This window comes from Candoia aspera, chromosome 5 (genome assembly GCF_035149785.1).
Source record: "Candoia aspera isolate rCanAsp1 chromosome 5, rCanAsp1.hap2, whole genome shotgun sequence".
NCBI classification, from domain to species: domain Eukaryota; kingdom Metazoa; phylum Chordata; class Lepidosauria; order Squamata; family Boidae; genus Candoia; species Candoia aspera.
Window position 1 is genome coordinate 75,545,369 of NC_086157.1, and position 705 is coordinate 75,546,073.

Below are 705 nucleotides of genomic sequence, written 5' to 3' on the forward strand. Positions count from 1 at the left end.
CATGCTGATAATCAGTTACTGATTTAATCAAATCATAATTAGTGACCAGTATGTTAGTCAGTAGGAATACTTTACACGTGATCCCAGATGTAAAATATGGCACCTTTGCAAAAGAAAAAAAAATATTTTTATGGGATGGAGACAGTAGCTTGAACTGTAGTTCAGCCTCCATGCTTTCTGGCCTCCACACTAATTTCTTAATGGTTGTAACATCATGAATGTCCAAAGGACTAATTCAAATTTAAAAAATTAATCAATTTTACCATGAGTTTGTGTTTTCTGAGTGTTATAGCTCTTTAAGTTTCAGATTCATATTATGTAGACTTCACATGTGTGCTATCTTGGATCCCCTTAGTCAGATGTGACAACAAAACAGATCTAGCTTAAAAGGAACCAAGATGGAGTCCATTTAGATCTATACAACACAATAAACCTAAAACATCAGTTAAAGAACTATGTGCTTTGGAATACAAATGCCATGAAATGGTTTCTTGCTGAGTCTGTTGTTTGCAAACAGCATAAACATCTTTTCCAGCTTTCATCTTCTGCCTTTATGTAGAGCAGTGTTGCTCAACCTTGGGAACTTTCAGATGTGTGGACTTCAACTCCCAGAATTCCCCAGCCATCCTTGCTGGCTGAGGAATTCTGGGAGTTGAAGTCCACACATCTGAAAGTTCCCAAGGTTGAGCAGTGCTGATATAGAGA